Here is a 23,095-nt window from a genome sequence, read left to right on the forward strand (position 1 = left end):
TCTTTATATAGACAACTCACTAACTCCATTTATTTGTTGTAGGAGTTAATCTGGGAGGGTTAGGGCAGAAATTTCTACATTTGCAATCATATATCTAAGAAAAACAGTTTTATTTCTTTAATTTCTCTGTATTCTTTCATTTTTTAAATTTCTTGGCTTTCTTGTCAAGTCATAACTTCCAAAACTGTCTTATAGAGACATGTATAATTTTTCATATGATATTTACTTGAAGGTACTCTTATGAATCAAATTAAGAGAATTCCATTTCATTTTCTATTTACTATGCCTTTTATCAAATGTTTGTTGGTATGTCTTGGGATAATCAAGAAACTTTCCTAATTCAACTCATGTAATAAATTATATTGATTGATACTTTTTCAAATGTCAAACTACATTTTCATACCTATAAAATCTCCACTTTAGTTGAATTATCTTTTAATATATTTATTTTTCCTTTATGCATAATATTTTATATATTTGGGGGAACATGTGAGCATAGAATGTGGAATGATCAGCTCAGGGTATTTGGTGTATCCATCACCTTAAATATTTGCTGTTTCTAAGTATCACTTCCACGGGTCAGTAACATGTTTAAGTCCTCTCTTCCAGCTACTTAGAAATATAAAATAGAGTGTTACCAGCTATAGTCACCCTAGTCTGCTATAGAACGTTACAGGTTATTTATTATATCTATCAATTTGTACCCATTCACCAAATTTCATTTATTTCCCCCTCTCGCCCTCAGACCCTTACCAGACTCTGGTGTCTATCATTCTAGTCTCTATTTTTATGTCATAAAGATTTTTAGCTCTCACATATGAGTAAGAGTATGTGGTATTTGTTTTTTTGTGCAAAGGCTATCTCACTTAACATAATGATCTCCAATTCCATCCATATTGCTGCAAGTGTCATAATTTTATTCTTTTTATGACCAAATGATATTTTATTTTGTACACATACCACATTTTCTTTGTCCATTTGTCCATTGTTGGTCACTTGGGTTGATTCCTATATCTTTGCAATTATGAATAGTGCTGTGACAAACATGTGAGTGTAGGTATCCATCTGAAGTACTAATTTATTTTCTTTTGCATGGATACCCTGTAGTGGGATTGCTGGATCATATGGCAGTTCTATTTTTAGTTTTTTAAAGAAAATATCATGTTGTTTTTTATATTTGTTACACTGCATACATTCCTGCCAACAGTGAAAAAGGGTTTCCTTTTCTCCATATCCTCACTAGCATCTGTTATTTTTTGTCTTTTATTAATAGCCATTCTAACTGGGGTAAGATAAAATTTCATTTTGGTTTTGATGCATTCCCTTGTTGCTTAGTAATGTTGATTATATTTTCACATACCTGTTGGCCATTTGTATGTCTTCTTTTGAGAAATGTATATTCATAGCAAAAGGTTGACCTTTACTCTTTTTTTTTCTTGTTTTGTTTTGTTTATTGCTGTACAGATAATTTTTAGTTTAATATAGTCCTATATGTTTTAATTTTGGTGTCCGCTTTTAAGGACTTTCCCATAAAACCGTTAACCTAGACCAATGTCCTGGAGTGTTTTCCTATGTTTCCTTTTAGTAATTTGATAGTTTGAGGTCTCATGTTCAACTCTTTAATTCATCTTGAGTTGCTTTTTGTATATGATGAGAAATAGAGATTCAGTTTCATTCTTCTGCATATGAATATCCAATTTTCCTGGCACCATTATTGAAAAAGGCATCGATTCCCCCAAAGTATCTTCTTGGTGCCTTTGTCAAAAATCAGTTGGTGATAAATACGTAGATTTATTGTTGTGTGCTCTATTCCATTCCATTAATCGATGTGTTTGTATACCAATACCATTCTGTTTTGATTTCTATAGCCTTGTAGTGTATTTTGATGTCAAGTAATGTGAAGCTTCCAGCTTTATTTTTGCTCAGAATCACTTTGGCCATGGTAGCCCTTTTTTACTTCCATAAGAATTTTAGGATTTTTTTTTTTTCTGTGTCTGTGAAAAATAACATTGGTGTTTTGATCAGGATTGCATCAAATCTGTATACTGCCTTTGGCAGTATACTCATTTTACTGATATTAATCTTTCCTATTTGTGAGCATGAGACATCTTCCCATTTTTGTTCTCTTCAATTTATTTCATCAATGTATTGTAGTATTCATATTTCTGTAGAGATCTTCACCTACTTTGTTAACTTTATTCATAAATATTTTGTTTTATTTTGTAGCTATTTAAAATACCATTTCTTCTTGACTTCTTTTTCTGCTATTTCATTATCGATGCATAAAAACACTACTGATTTTTGTATGACAATTTTGTATACTATACATTTATTGAATTTGCTTATCAGCTTTAACATTTTTTAGGAGACGTCTTTGTCTTTTTCTAAATATAAGATCATGTCATCTCCAAAAAAAGAAATAATTTGACTTCCCCTTTTCTAATTTAAATTTCTTTTGTTACTTTTCTGGCCTAATTGCTCTAGCTAAGACTTCCAGTAGTATGTTGATTAGGAATGGTGAAAGTAGGTATCCTTGTCTTGTTTCAGTTCTGAGAGAAGAGGCTTGCAATTTTTCCCTATTTAGTATGATGTTAGCTATGGGTTTGTCATAAATGGTGTTTATTATTTTGAGATATATTTCTTCTATATCTAGTTTGTTGAGAGTTTTCATAAGAAGGGATTTTGAGTTTTATCAAATGCCTTTTCTGTGTCTATTGAGATGACTATAAGGTTTTTATTCTTTGTTCTGTTAAAGTGATATATTACGTGTATGGATTTATATATGTTAAAACATCCCTTGCATCCCCAAAGAAATGTCATTTGATCATGCATGATCCATTAACTTTTTTATTTGCTCTTGAATTCTGTTTGCTAACATTTTGTTGAGAATTTTTGGTTTGTCAATCTAGCAGTTTATCAATTTTACCTTTTCAAAGAAGCAACTTTTAATTTCATTGGTTATTTGTACTTTTTTTTAGATCTCTATTTAATTTAGTTCTGCTCTGATCTTTATTATTTTTTTTTTCTGCTAATTTTGGATTGGTTTGTTTTTGCTTTTCTAGCTCACTGAGGTACATTGTTAGACTGTTTATTCAAAATCTTTCTATGTTTTTCATGTAGCATTTATTGCTATGAATTTCCCTTTTAGTACTGCTTTTGTTGCATCTCACAGGTTTTGAAGTTGTGTTTCCATTTTCATTTGTTTCAAGAAATGTTTTAAGTTCCATTTTAATTTCTCCATTGACTTAGTGGTTATTTAGAAGCTTCTGATTTAATTTCTATGTTTTGGAAAGTTTCCACAGTTCCTCTTGATAATGATATATATATTTTTTTAGTTAGTTGCATTCAATTTTGGTCTGAGATGGTACTTAATATAATATCAATGTTTAAAAAGTGTTCAAAAATTGTTTGTTGGCCTAACATACAATTCATGCTGGAGAATGTTCCACGTGCTGAAGAGAAGAATGTGTATTCTGTAGTTGCTGGATAAAATGTTTAGTTAATATCTGTTGGATCAATTGGTCTAAAGTCGAGTTTAAATCCAATGTTTCTTCATTGATCTTCTGTCCACATGATCTGTATACTGCTGAGAGTGAGGTGTTGAAGTCCCCCACTATTACCATATTGGAGTCTTATCTCTCTTTATATCTAGTAATATTTGCTTTATGAATCTGGGTGTTTCATGTTGGATGCATGTATACTTAGAATTATTATATTATCTTGCTGAATTCCTTTTTAATTATATAACGATGTTCTTTGTCTTTTTTTTACAGTTTTTGGCTTAAAGCCTGTATTATCTGATGTAAATAGAGCTACTCCTGCTCACTTTTAGTTTTTGTGTAAAATATTTGTTTCATTCCTTTACTTTCAGTCTATATGTATTTTCACAAGTAAAGTGCATTTCTTGTAGAGAGCATGTGGTTGGATTATGGTTTCTTATCTACTCAGAACATTTTTATTTATTTATTTATTTATTTATTTATTTATTTATTTATTTATTTTTGAGATGGAGTCTCACTCTGTTGCCCAGGCTGTAGTGCAGTGGCGCAATCTCAGCTCACTGCAAGCTCTGCCTCCCGGGTTCATGCTATTCTCCTGCCTCATCCTCCTGAGTAGCTGGGACTACAGGTGCCTGCCACCATGCCCGGCTAGTTTTTTGTATTTATAGTAGAGAAGGGGTTTCATCATGTTAGCAAGGATGGTCTCGATCTCCTGACCTTGTGATCCGCCTGCATCAGCCTCCCAAAGTGCTGGGATTACAGGTGTGAGCCACCACGCCCGGCCATTTATATCTTTTCAGTAGCGAATATAATCCATTTATATTGAAAGTTATTACACAGAAACTTTTGTTCTTATGATATTGTTAATTATCTTCTGGGGTTTTCTTTTTTGGCACATTCTTTCTTTTTTTCTCTTATTGTTTGTGATTGTGGTTTGGTGCTTTCCTACAGTGGCACAATTTGATTCCTTTCTCTTTCTTATTTGTGTGCTTCCTTTACCATTAGGTTTTATATGTTGATGTGTTTTCATGATTGTAAATATCATCCAAGTTTAGGACGCCTTTGAGCACTTCCTGCAGGAATGGTCTGATGGTAATGAGTTTCTTCAGCTTTTGCTTGTCTTAGACAAACAGTTCTTCTTCATTTATAAGGAATAATTTTGCTGGGAATAGTACCCTTGGCTGCCAGTTTTGTTTTGTTTGTTTTTCTTTCAGCATTTTGAATATGTCATCTCATTCTCTCCCAGCCTGTAAGGTTTCTGTTTAGAAATCCTTTGGTAGTCTGATGGGTTTTCCTTTATACATGACTAGGTGAATTTTTTCTTGCTGTTTTTAGAATTCCCTCTTTGTCTCTGACATTCATCCATTTGACTATAATGTGCTATAGAGACAACCTCTTGGGAATTTATTTGTTTGATAATCTAAAAGCCTCCTGTATATGAATATCTCTTGCCTGAGTTGAGGAGTTTTTGTCTACTATTTTTTAAATTTTTTTTTGATACCTTTGATATTTCTTCACATTCTGGGATCCCAATAATTTGAATATTTGGTCACTTTATGATGTCTTATATTTTAGAAATATTTAGCTCATTCTTTTTATTATTTTGTTTAATTTGTATCTAACTGGGTTATTTCAAAACAACTGTCAAGTTCTGAGATTATTTCTTGCAGTTGACCTATTGTATTATTAAGGTTTTCAAATGTATTTTGTGTTTTATTCAAGGAATTTTTGCAGTCAGCATTTTTGTTCGCTTCTTTTTTATGATATCTATATCTTTGGTAAATTTATCATTCATGATTGTGAATATTTTTCAGATTTATTTGCATACTTTTTCAGAATTCTTTTATATTTCACTGAGTTTCTTTAGAATTAATGATTTGAATGATTTTCCCTCCATTTTGTGAGTTTGTTTTGATTAGAATCAAATCTGTTGCTGGAGAATTATTGTGTTCCTTGGAGTTTCCATAATTCCTTGATTTTTATGTTTCTTTTGTCCTTATGTTGATATGTGTGTATCCAGTGTAACACTTGCTTTCTCCCCTTTTCTGAATTTGCTTTCCTAGGTGAGCATTTTTTTTTTTTAATTATGAAGCCATGGTGTTGGTTCAGTAGGGTACTTTGAGTTTGATTCTGAATGCATGCAATAGTTTAATCTCTGGATAACATCTTTGGCTGTAAATGGCATTAGTGGTATCTATGATTTCCTCATTGGCTTAGAGTTCTGTTATTAGTGGAAGCTGTGGTGCAGGTTTTCTGGGAAGTGGAACACCCAGGTAGGCTAGTCTTCAGGCCCCAGTGGTGGGAGTGGTGGGCTGATCATGGCCGTCTTGCTGTCCTAGGGTGGCATACACTATCACGAGGAGTGGGGTCAGGCAGGCCAATCCTTGGACCTTCAGGTGGCTTACTCTGATGCTGATAATTGCAGCAGTGAGCCAGGCAGAAGGAACGGTTCTCAGGAACGTCGGCAGATGGTGTGCAGTGGCTGTGGCATAAAGGCCACAGCCTGTGTTCCAAACTGTGTACACAGGTATTGGCAGTTGGCTGTGAATGGCTATGCAGGCAAGTCTCCAGGCCTGTAGGTGGTATATGCAGCTAGATGCCAGTTATTGTGGTAGTGACTGAGTTGGTAGACTCAATCTCAGACTCCTGAGAGTAATGTTCAGGTATCCATGGTGGTGGACTTGGCTGGGCAATCACCTGGCTCCCACTAGGGTCTAGGATTGTAGGAATTCATGGTGGAAATCTCAACTGTTGTGGGTTTCTCACTTACGCACAACAGGGGTAAGTGTCAAACTTACTCTGGTATGGGGGTGAGTGTCAAACCAGGCCAGACTGATGTGTCTTTAGGTCCCCTCATGGTGTGTACAGGTGCTGGCTCTGAGAGGCAGGGGGGAGTGATTCTCAGGCCACTGGAAGTGTGCTTGGGTCAGAGGCAGCAGCATGGCTGGGGCCTGCCATTGGGGCAGGCAGTGCCACCTTCAGTGATGGCAGCCTAGGCTGACAGTATAGAGTACATGCACCATTCACACCTCAGTCCTTGTGGCCCTCACACCCAGATGCAGTAACCATGGTCACTCACACCTGAACCCCAGGTCTAGCAGCTTGTGTTTCTCAGCACCTCAGCCCCAGCACCACAGGACTCCAGTACAGTGTACAGCATGTTGGATGTGCCATTCTAAAAAGGTACCTTGCTGAAGCTGTTTAGGTCTCAAGAAATACGTAGAACCCAGGGCAAGCTTTCTTCCTTGGGCCATGTCATCACAGATTCTCCTAGCAGCTCCTTATATTAGGTTCAGGACCTGCAAGGGTCAAAGTGCTCGCCCATATCTAGGAATGTAGAAATTCATGGTGGAAATGTCAACTGTTGTGGGTCTCTCGCTTACCATTTCCTTGTACCAGGGAGTCTCCCTCAACTCTCAGTTCATCTCAGCCAGGGAGGCAGCCTCACTTGCTTTTCTTTCCTTGTTTTAAGTATTGTCTGTCACTTGTTGTTGTTGAATTCCAGTGTTCCCTCTTGTATGATCTATTAAAAGTGACTCTATCCCTTTATACATATCATTTTATTTTGTTTTATAATAATTTGTTTTCAAACTTTGCCTTTACAATATGGATTGGCATAAAACTATTTGTTCTTGTAATAACTTTGTTAAGTATTACAATTATAATAATGGTGACTTTGTAAAAAAGTTTCCAGCTGGGCACGGTGGCTCACACCTGTAATCCCAGCACTTTGGGAGGCCTGGGTGGGCAGACTTCTTGAGGTTAGGAGTTCGAGACCAGCCTGGCCAACGTAGTGAAACCCCGTCTCTACTAAAAATACAAAAATTAGTGAGGCATGCTGCTTTGTGCTTGTAATCTCAGCTACTTGGGAGGCTGAGGCAGGGGATTTGCTTGAACCCAGGAGGCAGAGGTTTCAGTGAGCTGAGACTGTGCCACTGCACTGCACTCCAGCCTGGGTGAAGAAGCGAGACTCTGTTAAAAAAAAAAAAAAAAAAAGGTGTTCCTATTTCTCCACATCCTCTCCAGCACCTGTTGTTTCCTGACTTTTTAATGATTGTCATTCTAACTGCTGTGAGATGGTATCTCATTGTGGTTTTGATTGATGGCCAGTGGGAATTGAACAATGAGAACACTTGGACACAGGATGGGGAACATCACACACTGGGGCCTCTCATGGGGTGGATGGACCAGGAAGGGATAGCATTAGGAGATATACCTAATGTAAATGATGAGTTGATGGGTGTAGCACACCAACATGGCATGTGTATACATATGTAACAAACCTGCACGTTGTGCACATGGACCCTAGAACATAAAGCATAATAATAAAAAAAAAATAGGACAGCATGAAAAAAAGAAGGTTCTGATATTTTTAATTTCCTGGTAAAGTTTGTGTGATAATGGTGCTATTGTTTTTCTTAAATGTATTTGATAGTTCTCTTGTAAATTCACCAGGGCCTGGCATTTCCTTGGTGTTAATAATTTCAATTATAAAAACTATCTATTTAATGGATGTGGAACTATTTCCATTTTCTATTCTTATTTTTTTCCAGTGACTTGGCCATTTCTTCTACAATTTGTTGTTTATTAAATATTGTTATGAGAGCTTATTGTCACAAAGATGTTTATAAAGTACTTATCCAAAAATTTAGAAGACAATATTAATTATCTTTTTAATCTTGATTTATTACTGTATTCCTTCTGGTGAGACAACACATTTTCTTTATTTCAGGCTTTCGGTATTTGTTTAGACTTATTTTATGGGTCGAAAAATGATTACTTTGTGAACTATTCCATATGCACATCAAATAATACATATCTTGCTCTTTGGGGTTTGATGTTTAATATACATTCTTTAGATCAATTGTATTATTCATGTTTTCCAAATCTATATGCTTTATGATTACCTGCATGTACTACTGCTTATACAGTGACATATTAGAATCTCACAATGGTTTGTGTGAATTAATCTATTTAGCCTTTTCTTTCTCTAACTTTATATAATTTAGATATTCTTTCAGGTATAGAAATAATTTAAATTATTGTATCATTTCACTGGATTTCATTCCTGATTATTGCAAAATTTGCATATTTGTTTCTTATAGACTTTGCTTTAAGGTATTTTCAGATATCAATCAGCTTGTTTTGGTCAGTCTTATTGTGTGTATACACTTATATAATATATAAATTTTTCTGTTTTCTTACTTTCAATATTTCTGTATTCTTATAATGGTGCTTTAATATTATGGTGTGATTGCATTTCTATTATAGCACCTCATTGGAAGTTGTTATATTTTTGACTTTTATTTTTGTCCTTCAATATTTTTAAGATGATGTTTTGATTTTGAAATTTAGTTGTTTCATAATTTGTCCACCATTTTTATTGTCTTCAATTCACACTTATGGAAAACTAGAATTTTTTTCTCTCTTCATTTCAATCCAACATACATCTATGGCCTACTATTCTAATAAAATATCCCTTTTCTTGTAACAAATGACTTCTAGATTTTTACTCCACAGAGCAGCTTTTAATATGCATAAATTTTGGTAGTTTCCCACTATTTGAAACAAGTGAAGTCCTTCTTTCATGAAAATCTCTCTTTTAGTTTTCATGACATCTTAACCCTCTATTTGGGCCACTAATCAATTTACATTTTATTATTTTCACTTAGCGCTTTCATATCTCAAATCAAGTCAAACAATCCATTATTTGTGATGATTATGTTTACTAAGATGACACACATTTAATATAATATCTGACTATAATCTCATTGATGGCTGCTGTATTAGTCCATTTCTATGATGCTAATAAAGACATGCCTGAGATTGGGTAATTTATAAATGAAAGAGGTTAAATTGACTCACAATTCCACATGGCTGGGGAAGCTTCATAATCATGGTGGCAGGCAAGGAGGAACAAAGTCATGTCTTACATGGAGGCAGGCAAAAGGGAATGTGTAGGAGAACTCCCCTTTATAAAACCATCAGATCTCATGAAACTTTTTCACTATCAATCACGAGAACAGCATGGGAAACACACTCCCCCATGATTCAATTATCTCCCACCCAGTTTCTCCCATGACACGTGGGAATTATGGGAGCTACAATTCAAGATGACATTTGGGTGGGGACACAGTCAAACCATATCAACAACATCATCGGCTCTTTGGGATACTATCCTATAAAAATATCAGATGAATATACATAGCGTTACATTTTATGTTACCAATATTCAAATCAAGGTACTCAACCTCAGATTATCTAATTAATTTTGATTAATTATTAAGTGTCAAGTCAGATTCTAAACTCTGTTCTGAATTAAATTCAGGGCAAACTCTTAAAATCTCTTCTACATCCTGGTACTTTCATAATTTGACAGCGCTGTTACAAGTGAGAACAAATGAAAAGAAATAAAAGGAGAAAGAACAGAATAAATAAAAAGAGAAAGAACAGCTAATCCAAAAGCCAAATATAGAAGCTTGCATAAAGTAGAGAAATTGGAAGAATCAGGAACAAATAAACATTCTTTAATTCATTTTTTTCCACAAATGAAGAGTTTACCTCAGTTATAAAGAAATAAACAAGACAGCACATTTAAAAAGTTACAAGAAGGCTGGGTGCGGTGGTTCATGCCTGTAATCCCAGCACTTTGGGAGGCCAAGGCAGGCAGATCACGGGATCTGGAGATTGAGACTTTCTTGACCAATATGGTGAAACCCCGTCTCTACTAAAATATAAAAAATTAGCTGGGCATGGTGGCATACGCCTATAGTCCCAGCTACTTGGGAGGCTGAGACAGGAGAATGGCTTGAACCCGGGAGGCGGAGGTTGCAGTGAGCCGAGATCACGCCACTGCACTCCAGCCTGGAGACAGAGCAAAACTCCATCTCAAATAAATAAATACATAAATAAAAAAAAATAAAGCTACAAGAAGATGAATGGTTATAAATTGTAATGCTCCTACACACATTATGTCAGACTGAGTAACTAAATCACTGAATTGTATTGCTGTTTCTTTTTAAGAGATTGATCTATGATATAAAATCAAATTATCAAAACAATAGAACATTATTCATATTAATAACAATCACAGATTTAATTTTAGGTCTTGTTGGAATATTTGAAGAAAAAAGTAATCCATTTGCTGGGTTTTTTTCTTCAACATTCCTCCAAACGCATTTTGAAAAAATTCACACATTCGAATAAATTTATTTGTGCTTGAAACTGTTCTCAAGATATCAGAATTCTAGAATCAGAAGTTTGGTGTCAATTCTAAATAATAACATAAAAATACTTCAGCCATAACTATTAAACAAAATATTGTAAAGAAAGTGTTGAAAACTAGAAAAGCTAAAAACAGCACCAAAAAAAACCACACTATCTCTCTTTTTATATATAGTCTATATATTTATAGACTATGTACATTTATGTAGACTGTTCTTTTCTCATTTATATTTGCAATATCTTAAGTTAAATATTAATGTTTTAGTCTCCTTATCTTTCTCCTTCTTTCCTTAACTTTTTTTTTAATCTAATCCTCACACACTTAAACATACACACCTATGCATTTGCTTTAAATATTTGAGGATATTAACTAAGGCTGACTGCTAAGCTCATCTTAGTTTATATCTAGCATTATAATACTATTGATAATTTCCAAATCATTTACATTTATAAATGCTTATAAAATACTCAAGAGAGAAATCCTCAATTATACTCAGTCATGAGAATGAACCATACAAGTTTATGTTGCCCTAGAAATGACACAATCCGAGTTGTCATGAGCCTACATTTTATTTTGTAAATCATACATATATGTGTTTACTAGTAAAACTAAATACAGTTGTTAAAACATTTCACCTGAAATATATCTGTAAGGAAACAACAGTATGGAAGGGAAGTCACTGGACTAGGATCACGACGTGTTTTCTAGAAATAACTTTGATATTATTTATTGTCATAACAATTGGTGATTCATTTAACCTTGATGAAGCAGTCTCCTTAGCTATGACCTATACCAGATGGTCTCCTTAGCTTTTATCTTTTTTTGACATATACTATTTCAGATAGCAGTAATCTAAGTGTTCATTGTTTTATACAATATAATCCACATTTATTTTTCAGTTACACATATCAAAATAGGTGCTCAGATTTTGTTCTCAGTCACATATTTTCAAATGAGTGCCCTTGTCTTCTGGAAAGGAAGTAAAGATCTAACAGAAACCTGCCTTGAAGAAGAGAGTGACCTATAAAGGGAAAGTAGACATGTATTATTATAAACAGAAATTATAATAATAAACACTTTTAAAAAACAAGTGTCAAAACATACTTTTAATTTGCTACTGATTCTCAAGTCGACAAAATATTAAACTCTCATTTTCCTCTTCCAAGCTAACAGAAATCATTATTCTCCAGTCTCGTCTGTAAGTTTAGAAGATCCATATAATTGAGATTAGCCAGTGGAATGTAAGGAGAAGGAGCATGAGTCATTGACAGGCCACGGCAATTAAAACCTGTGTGCCTAACCCGTGTTGTCTCTCCTCCAGGCTTTGAACTGTGAGGAACGGCTTCATGTGACAAAACCATTAACAGGAGGAACTTATCTCCCTGAGGAACTGCCAGGGAGGGCCAAGTGACCTACTTTTCACTGCGATATGAGTGAGAAGTAAACTTATTCTATAAAGCCAAACTTGCACTTCATTTTAAAGTAGGCATAATAAAGTAAAATATAAAAGCACCTAATGAATATAGTCAATGAAAATTAACATAGGGAAAAACCCTGCTTGGAATTCTACTCTAACGTTGAGGCAATGTGTACTTTATTCTGCACAACTCTTTGAGATTTTGAGGTGAGGAAATATAGTTTTGCTGTTATTTTTTGTTTGTTTTTATTTTTTAAATATAGTGTTTACTATACTTCCAACACTTAAAAAAAAAAAAAACAACTCCATATTATTTTCTACTCTTCTGTGTAATTTCTTGGGTTCCCTCAAATGCTTTCCTCTTCATTACCACCATCAATATTCATTCTCATAATAGTATTTTGTAAATTTTGTAGTGATATGAAATTGAGAATGCCATTTGATGGAGTAGTGAATGGGTATATCCACTGTCAACGTATTATTGGATAGTTTTATGGAGAGGGATTTTTGTTTGCTTGTTTCCCTAAGAAAGAATGGGAGCTGTATTACTTACCTATGTTATTGGAACTCCTACATAAATACACACTTAGTAGGTTGGCTATAGGGTTATTTGCTCCCTGGAACCACTCAAATTCTAATATGCTCCAATTGACAAAATTATACCTAGTTTCTTATTCTTGCTGTCATTTTCTCATTCAAATTTTGAATATGGTAGCCATTTCTGTAATAGAATTGTATTTTGTCAGTAAGAAAAAGCCCTATGAATATCATATTATTTACAATAGGTAATTATAAAACTAATAGTTCCATTCTTAAGGCAAAACAAGTTATTTGAAAGCAAAAATATGTATGCCCACTATGAGGGCTGAGTAAAACATCTTAGGTGACACATCTATGTCATAAATATTTGCTACATAAAAGATTGAATGACAATCCAATTTAAGCAGTCTATTAACTGGTTAGACCATTCTGCCACTGCTGCCTGTATTATTTTATTTCAGACATTTCTACACATTACAGGCAAGTAAATAAACCTGTCCCTCCCAAGTTTAAAACACACACATATTTTCAGTTTTCCTCAAGGTAGAGATGGAAATCTTTCCATCATATGCAAGTCCTGTATACTTTTCCCTATGGATACCTCAATTCTTCAGTCTCTCTTTACTCTCATGCTGTCCCTGCAGCAACCACATTAGCCTTTCCATCATCACCCATTATTAGTCATTTTTATTTATGGATTAAAAGAAAAACACTTTTTCTTTTAACTCTGACTACTCACACTTATTCTTTTTTTTTTTTTTTTTTTTTTGAGACGGAGTCTTGCTCTGTCGCCCAGGCTGGAGTGCAGTGGCCGGATCTCAGCTCACTGCAAGCTCCGCCTCCCGGGTTTACGCCATTCTCCTGCCTCAGCCTCCCGAGTAGCTGGGACTACAGGCGCCCGCCACCTCGCCCGGCTAGTTTTTTGTATTTTTTAGTAGAGACGGGGTTTCACCGTGTTAGCCGGGATCGTCTCTCGATCTCCTGACCTTGTGATCCGCCCGTCTCGGCCTCCCAAAGTGCTGGGATTACAGGCTTGAGCCACCGCGCCCGGCCACACTTATTCTTTAAATGCCATCATGATAAAATTAATTTCCGAGAGTAGCTACTTTGGAATTCTCTCTTTGATTTATAAGATTACACGATCCTTGCACATTGCTTTATCACACTCATCATATTAACTTTTCTTTTTTTTTTTTTGATTCATTCATCAGGTATTATCAGCATTTACCCTTCATTAATATATAAAATACTGTGTGTGTGTGTGTGAGAGAAAGAGGATTATAAGAATTATTGAGTAACAGAAATATAGACAAAGTCTGAGACAGATCTACCACTGTACATAATAACAAGAAAAGCTACATTTTACCCATAGTCCTAATTTATTATAATTTAAATAATTTATTATAATAAATAAAATAAAATAATTTATTATCACTTAAATATTGTGACTTAAATATCAACATATATTTCTCTTTGTGTAGAAAGAGAAAAAGTATAAAATCTTACCCAATATAATGAAAAGGTCTAAAAATGTTTTATCATTACAATTTGTAAATATTTTATCATATTATTACTTATTCTTTATCCTATTTATACATTGTTTTATATCATTCTATTTAATAATTATTGAAATTACATGACTTATTTTTATATTTTTTGCCTTTATATTATTTATAGATAATATTTATAAGGCAAAAAATATAAAAAAAGAGAAAAGGAGAAGTTAAAAAACAAATTACTATTTTTTCTTTTTTCCGCCATTTTAAGAGCATAGTTAGAAAGTTTCTGATGTCTTGAAAATCAAAAAGAAAAAAGAAAAAACAACTGAGAGATAATGGCAAAAATTCAGAAATTCTGTAAAAATATATATCTGAATTTTCTACCCAAAAAAAAAAAACTGATAGGTCTAGAATTGTATTAAAACACTAATACTAAGCATAACGAATGTCATTCTGTACACCCTATATATAATGTAATCCAATAAAAAAACACATTACATTGAAATCATTTCTGGTGAAAGTGTGAAATTTCAGACAACCTCACGTAATATATCTTGCAACTAATCAACTGCCATAGATACATTTATTATTATTCTATCATTACATATAATTCATGCCAACATCACAGGCTAAGAAACCATGCAACAATTAAAAAGTAAATTGAAACTAATTCTATTTATTTTCTTTTTTCTCTCTCTCTCTCTCTTTTTTTTTTTTTTTTTTTTTTTTGAAACAGAGGCTTGCTCTGTTGCCCTGGCTGGAGTGCAGTGGCACAATCTCGGCTCACTGCAACCTCCACCTCCCTGGTTCAAGCGATTCTCCTACCTCAGCCTCCTGAGCAGCTGGGATTACAGGCATGCACCACCATGCCCGGTTAATTTCTGTATTTTTAGTAGAGATGGGATTTCACCATGTTGGTCAGGCTGGTCTCGAACACCTGATCTAGTGATCAACCCTCCTTGGCCTCTCAAAGTGCTGGGATTACAGGCATGAGCCACCGTTCCCGGCCATTCTACTTGTTAATTTGCTCTACTCAGACCCAGTATTTGAAGTATTATTTTCAGCACTTTCCTTTTTCTTATGGTCTGATGTTCAACCTCTTTCTTGAGAACTCATTGATTTTTTTCTTCCAGCCCCACCTTACATTAATAGAGTCCACCTCCTTCACTTCCTTCTGCTTCTTAGATACAAAAGCTCACATATCTAAATTTTACTTAGATCCTCTCAAGGCGAAGGGGCGCAATATCCAGGAAACCAGAAGTTTCTTTAGTAAACAGAACAAACTTAAACAAATAGTATTGAATTGAATCCAGATTTGGATATTTCCATGCTTTTTAGTTACTGTGAAGGTAGATATCACTTTGCCCAAGAGAGTTGCAATAATCGTATATTTTGGGGAAAATATGAGTAGAACAGAATAATAGGGAGAACAAATGAAAAATTATGTTAGTAGTCCAAGAAAGAGTAGATTGCCAGCAGCTGAGGCAAAAAGAAATTAATATATAATTGGGAGGGGAAAGTGCAAGACTTTATAGTATGAGTTTGTATGCTGAGATGAGGGAGGGGAATTGTCATGGCAGATTCCTTCCTGTTTAGTAACTAGCTGAACAGTACTGCCAGTTACTGAGAGAACTAGAACCAGGGGATTAGTATGTGTAGATAGAGGAAGGAGAAGTTTAATAATAAAGAAATAAGCAAATGCTGAAATACATGTGGAATGAAGGAGTTGGTTTAAAAATGAAAGATACCAGAGTAAGTGTGTATTTGTATGGAAATGTCTAGAAGAGAGAAAGAGGGGGAGTGTTAATACAATATATTCAGGGAGGGGGTAACTTAAATTTAGTCCTTATCATAGAGAATGTTATATTTTAAAGTTAAAAAAAGAGTTAAATATAACAAGGGTCAATTTAGGGAATTCTCAGTCTCTCTTTCTTGTTCTCCCTTTCTCTCTCTCTCTCTCAGCTGTTCTCTATTCAGTATTAAATCAGCAATAAGAGATCAAAGACCTCAAAACTGGAGCAGACAAATCAGAAACGAAGAATAAGAAAAATTGAGGCAGACAAAACAATTTTCTTGTTCATGCATACACTTGAACATAATGCATACAAGATAATGAGGTGTTTACAAAAAAAGTAAACTTAACTAAAATCTTCAGAGTTCAAATGTAAAAAGCCCAGGTAGTTAATCCATTTTACTGTAGCAATTTAAATTGTTATATTCCCCCTTTTATTAATATCTCATATTCATGAGTCTGACCTTTGAAAAAAAATATACCAAGGTCAGTTTCCTGTTACTGTGTGGGAACTAAATACAATGTGAATTAGTTATGCTAATAATTTTACCAGTATTCTCTTTATTTTGATCTTTTTTTTACTAACGTAACAGAGACCAATTCTACTGAAGGTGATGTTGCCAGTTTTATATTATGTACTTTGTACTGTGCAAAAATAGACTCTGGAGAGCATACTGAGGTTCTAATATCTGTTTAGTATTTATATTTATGTTTCTAGTGGTAAAAATAGAAACAAGCATAAAATGTTCATGAGAGTGGTGGGAACTCAAGTTATCTTTGTTTCTTATCAAAGAGAAGAAAATTTTCAACTTATGTTTAATTCAGTCTACTTTTGAGATAAAAGTCATACTAGGACAATTGGCATTAAGAAAGAATCTCCTGAACAAAAGGGCATCTATCTTTAAGGTAATGAAAAGACATTGAAATCTCCTAGATCTGAATTCAATACTATCTGAACAAGTTACACCTGGGGGCTTTCAAATAGGCTTGTGGGAGAAAATACAAAAAGTCCAACAAAATCTGAACTTCAACTAAGCAATAAATTTTTTTTGTGAGTTTGACTCAAATATTGCATACGCATACTAGGAAATCCTAATTGAATATCTGAAATTCAAACTTAGTTGTGTGTCTTGGATTTTTATTTACTATGTTTTTCAAAACTATTACAAGAAATCTCAGGAAAATATTTTGTGTAGATAATAGTTTGCATTCATGCAAAATATGGAACAGGAAATAGTCAATGACATTTTGACTGACTTTTTGGTATGATTTATATCATGAATACTTTAGCTATTAGAATCAAAACTAAAAACACACTAGCAATAACATCTTTCTATTTAAGAATTCAATTATTCCATTCACTTGGTTTATTACGTGTTCTCTGCATTGCTGCACTATTATAAATTCATAGCATAAGATTATGACCAAAAAATGGGCAGATTCAGTGAGTACCAACAAAACATGCTATATTAATATTCTGGAATATCCTATTTCAGAGAAATGTGTTTCTAGAAATAGCTCCTAGACATGAGTGTCTTTTTTATTATTTGAATTATATATTTCATTACTATAGGGCACGATTCAAGCCATCTTAATAAAACATTAACAGATCATTTGATTCTAATGTTCTGAGATGTGCCAAGCCTAACTAATTTGGTTAGGGATCCCACGCTGGTCAAAGTAATACAGATTTTTATATATTTTTATATATTATACCAATAATATAAAAATCGCTTTTAAAAATCCAAAGAATAGAGTTATAAAAGTAATAATAATAATAATGAAGAATGAAGTCATAGGATTTTGGATGTAGCCTACCTTATTTTGCCCCCAATTTTTTTCAGACCTTGAAAACAATGTATATTTATTTGATTAATTCTAAAGTCTTTTCTGTCTTTTGAACAGGCCACATGCATCCGAAACTGTGATTAATAGACATGATTTAACTGTTTCAAGGTTGTTTTTTGAATATTCTACTAAAAAGGCTAGTGGACTAACTTGACTCTTTCATATTGTGGAATCTCAAATTGTTCAAACTGCTAAAATGAATTTAGAAAAAACTCAGTCTCAGCAAATTTTCCCTATTCTATTAGAGAAAATTTTCACTGGCAAAGTCTGTTTTATGAGAATTAATAAAGAAATAATTTCAGATCAATTTATATGATTAAATACAGTGCAAAGACAACTATAAATGTCATAAACAGAGAAGCCACATTACTTAATATTGCCTTATTTGATATAATGGGTCAAAAAATACTGCCTGAACTTTGTATGTGTTAAACATGCATTTTAAAAAATAGAATCATGTGTGAATCAATATATTTATTTAGCAAGCTTAGATAGAGATTGTCTCTTTAAGAAAAAATTATTTGAGATGATGTGCTTAACTATTTTCTGTGTGCATTGGTGCCAAATTATCACGAAGAATCTACAAAGTTCAGATAAGAAGAAATTATTTTGACTTTCTAGTCTTCTTGTTTTTGTTTAATTTAATTAAACAAAGCTAGTCTTTTTGTTTGTTTGTTTTAGTTTAGTTAAAAAATTAAAGAGCAACCAAAATTAAATTATCAAAAAGGTCTTATGTAAGTGTGAATTATAACATGATTTATTTAATAATGAATATTGGAGCAGTGTAAGACTATTTTACAGAGAACCTTACTTCATTTTCTCCTTAAAAGTGACATGGTAAGGCCGGGCAAGGTGGCTCACCCCTGTAGTCCCAGCACTTTGGGAGGCCGAGGCAGGCGGATCACGAGGTCAGGAGATTGAGACAATCCTGGCTAACACAGTGAAACCCCGTCTCTACTAACAATACAAAAAAAAGAGAGAGAGAGAAAAGGCTGGGGATGGTGGTGGGCGCCTGTAGTCCCAGCTACTTGGGAGGCTGAGGCAGGAGAATAGTGTGAACCCAGGAGGTGGAGCTTGTGGTGAGCCAAGATCGTGCCACTGCACTCCAGCCTGGGCAACAGAGAGAGACTCCACATCAAAAATAAAAATAAATTTAAAACAAATTTAAAAAGTGACATGGTAAAAATCTGCTCAGGGAAAAAATGTGCTTCTTATTTATGCTTCTTATTTCATATAAAACCAGCTATATATATTTACTAAAAACCAACTATGTTTTTATATTTATTTATTATTTCTTAAACTAAAATGCCTATTGAGTCCCAATGCATCACTGGTACCACTAGAATGCAAACTGCACCAGTGCCCTTCACCACTGGCGTGCTTGTGCATGCCTGAGCATAGTTCCTATTACCGTCACCTTGAGGAAGTATATTGACACCACCCCCATCAAAGTATTGTTACCAGTGGACTAGAAACATCTGGGTCCCTCCAGTGCAGTGGGGACTTAACTTCTAAGAGCCAGAGAACAGAGCTGTGGGGTTGATCCCAGCTACCCAGGTTTGGAGCATGCAGTCCAGGAGAGATGTACTAAGCCTTGGCTATTTGAAATAATTGAGAAATAAAGCCAGTTGATTGAATTCAACTTGTATCACAGTCAAACTTGCAAGAACACCAAAGAATATAAAAGGAAAAAGCACCATCTAAACGACAGCAACTTCAAAGTTTAAAGGAACATCAGCCCACACAGTTGAGAAAGATCCAGTGCAAAAGCCCTGGCAACTCTAAAAGGCAGAGTCTCTTCTTACCTCCAACAGACTGTACTAGCTCCCCATCAATGGCTCTTAAATAAGCTGAAATAATAGACACAGAATTTAGCATCCAAATGAAAATGAAGACCTTTGAGAATTGGGAGAAATTTAAAGGAATCGATGAAATCCAGTAAGACAAAATAACCACTTTAATAACAACAAAACAACTGATCTGATAGAACTGAAACACTTGCTAAAATAATTTGGTAATATAGTCATAGATGTTAACAGCCTAATAAGCGAACCTGAGGAAAGAATCTGAGCTTGAAAACCAGTTATTATTTGAATCAAAACAGTCCAACACCAATAAAGAAAAAAGAAGCAACAAATGAACAAAACATACAAGAAATATAATATTATGTAAAGAGGCTCTACCTATGACTCATTGGCATCCCTGAAAGAGAGGAAGAGAGCGCAAGCAATTTGGAAAACATGTTTGGAAATACTATCCATGAAAATTTACCCAACCTCAACAGAAAAAATGACACAAAAATTCAGGAAATTCAGAGCGCTCTCTTAAGATACCATATAACATTGTCATTCCCAAGACACATAATTATCAGATTCTCCAAAGTGAATATGTAAGAAAAAATACTGAAGACAACAGAAGGGGCAGATCACCTCCAAAGGGAACACCATCATGCAAATGATGGACCTTTTAGCAGAAAATCTACAAGACCAAAAAGATGGGGGCCTATATTTATCATCATTAAAGAAAAGACATTCCATGAATATTATATTCAGCCAGACTAAGGTTCATAAGGAAAGGAGATATAAAATTATTTCAGATAAGCAAATTCCAAGGGAATTTGTTTTGAGACCTTCCTTGTAGGAGGTCCTTAAGGGAGTGCTAAACATGGAAATAAAAGACTATTAATGGCCACCACAAAAACACAGTTAAGTGCATAGATCATTGACACTAGAAAGCAACTGCCCAATCAAGTCTACATAAGAACCAGCCAACAGCACAATGACAGGATCAAATCCATATTGATATTAACATTGAACCTAAATGAGCTAAATGCCACATTTAAAAGGAACAGACTAGCAAGTTGGATGAAGAAAGATGACTTAACTCTATGTAATCTTCAAGCGGTCCCTGTTCCATTCAATGCCATCCATAAGATAAAGGTAAAAGTTTGGAAAAAGTGTATAAAGCAAACAAAAAACAACAACAAAAAGCAAGGGTTGCTGTTCTTATATCAGACAAGACAGACCTTAAACCAACAACAATCAAAAAGAACACAAAAGGTCATTACATAATGATAAAGGATTCAATTCAACAAGAAGACTTAATTATCTTAAATATATATACATCCATCACTGGAGCACCCAGATTCATAAAGTAAGTTCTTAGAGACCTACAAAGAGACCTACATAACCACACAATAATAGTGAGGGACTTCAACAGCTCGCTGACAATAGTAGACATAATCATGGAGGCAGAAAACTAACAAAAATATTTGGGACCTGGAGTAGAAACTTAACTAAATGGACCTAACAGACATCTACAGAACACTCCACTCAACTATAATGGAATATACATTCTTCTAATTTGCACTTAACACATAGTCTAAAATTGACAATGCACTTGGCTATAAAGCAATTCTCAACAAATTAAAAACAAATAAACCAATCATACTCTCAGGTCACAGTGCAGTGAAAATCAATAGTAAGATGATCTCTCAAAACCATACAATTACATGAAAACTAAACAACCTTCTCCTAGATGACTTTTGGGTAAACAATGAAATTAAGACAGATATCAAGAAACTCTTTGAAACTAATTAAAACAAAAATACAAAATAACAGAATCTCTGGGACAGAGCTAAAGCAGTATTAAGAGGAAAGTTTATACTGCTAAAAGCCTACATCAGAAAGTTAGAAAGCTCTCAGATTAACAATTTAATACCTAGAGAAACTGGAAACAAGAGCAAAACAACCCCAAGGCTAGCAATAGAAAAGAAATAGCAAAAATCAGAGCTGAACTGAATGAAATTGAGATACAAAAGTCTGCACAAAAGATAGACGAAACCAAAAGTTGGTTTCTTGAAAGAATAAATTATATTGATAGACTGCTACTTAGACAAATAAAAAGAGGATCCAAATAAACACAATTAGAAATGACAACGGGAATATTATCAGTGACCCCATAGAAATACAAATTGCCATCAGAGAGTATTATAGACACCCCTATACATACAAAACTAGAAAACCTGGAAGGAATGAGTTAACTCATGGACACATACACACTCCCATTGAACAGACCAAAAACAAGTTATACAATTGAATCAGGAATAAAAAACCCACCAACCAGAACAAGTACTGGACCAGGCAGATTCACAGTCAAATTCCATCGGGTGTATAAAAAAGAGCTATTTCAATTCTTACTGAAACTGTTACAAAAAACTAAGGATGAGGGCAAGTCACCATCATTCTGATACAAAAACATGTTATTTCAGAGACACAACAAAAAACCAAAAACTTCAGGCCAATATCCTTGATAAACATAGATGCAAAAAATCATCAACAAAATCCTAGCAAACCAAATCAAGCTGCACATTAATAAATTAATTCACCACCATCAAGTAGGTTTTATCCGTGGGATTTAAGGTTGATTCACATAAGCAAATCAATAAATATGATTTATGAATCACATAAAGAGAATTGAAAATAAATACCACATGATTATCTCGACAGACATAGAAAAGCGTTTTGACAAAATTCAACACTGATTCATGTTAAAAACTCTCAGAAAACAAGTAATCAAAGGGAAATATCTTAACGTAATAAGAGTCATCTATAACCCCCATCCAGCATCATACTGAACTCGCAAAAACTAGGAGTTTCCTTGATAAATGGAACAAGGATACCCATTCTCACCACTCCCCTTCAGCAAACGGCTGGAAGTCCTAGCAAGAGCAATCAGGCAAGGGGAAAAAATATAAGGTGTCCAAATAGCAAGAGAGGAAATCAAAGTATATCTTTGCAGGAGATATGATTCTATACCTAGAAAATACCATAATCTCTGTCCGAATCCTCCTAGTTCTGATAAACAACTTCAGCAATGTGTTGAGATACTAAATCAATATATAAATATCAGTACCATTTATGTATATCAAGAACATCCATGCTGAGAGCAAAATAAAAAATGCATTTTTATTGTAAATAACCACAAAAATAATAAAATATCTAGGAATACAACAAACAAGGAAGGTGAAAGACCTTGACAAGAAGAAATACAGGATACTGCTGAAAGAAATCAGAATGACACAAACAAATATAAAAACATTCCATGATTTTGAATAGAAAAAAAATCAATTTGCTATAATGCCCATACAGCTCAAAGAAATTTACAGGTTCAATGCTATTCCTATCAAACTACCAACAACGCTTTTCACAGAGTTAAAAAACTTATTCTAAAATTCATATGTAACCAAAAAAGAGCTAGTGTAGCCAAAGAAAC

The sequence above is a fragment of the Macaca nemestrina genome, chromosome 16 (genome assembly GCF_043159975.1).
Source record: "Macaca nemestrina isolate mMacNem1 chromosome 16, mMacNem.hap1, whole genome shotgun sequence".
NCBI classification, from domain to species: Eukaryota; Metazoa; Chordata; class Mammalia; order Primates; family Cercopithecidae; genus Macaca; species Macaca nemestrina.